A 276-nucleotide genomic window follows, 5' to 3' on the forward strand; every position below is an offset into this window, starting at 1 on the left:
TCATGCAGGTGAAAGAGGACCCAAAAGCGACTTAACAGAAACAGAGTTTATTTAAGTCCAAAACGGAATAACAGAAATCCTCTAGACTTGTAGAGGGAAACAACTGGAGAAGCGGCCACAGACTGCAGGTCGCTTCGGGTAGGCGCAGGCCGTAGTCGACAGAGACACCTGCTCACACGCAGCATCTGATGAAGGCAAAAACACGACAGGACAGGGCGATACACAATCACGGCAAAAACACGACAGGACAGGGCGAAACGCAATCACAGCATGGTG

Source organism: Oncorhynchus gorbuscha, linkage group LG14 (genome assembly GCF_021184085.1).
Source record: "Oncorhynchus gorbuscha isolate QuinsamMale2020 ecotype Even-year linkage group LG14, OgorEven_v1.0, whole genome shotgun sequence".
Lineage (NCBI taxonomy): Eukaryota > Metazoa > Chordata > Actinopteri > Salmoniformes > Salmonidae > Oncorhynchus > Oncorhynchus gorbuscha.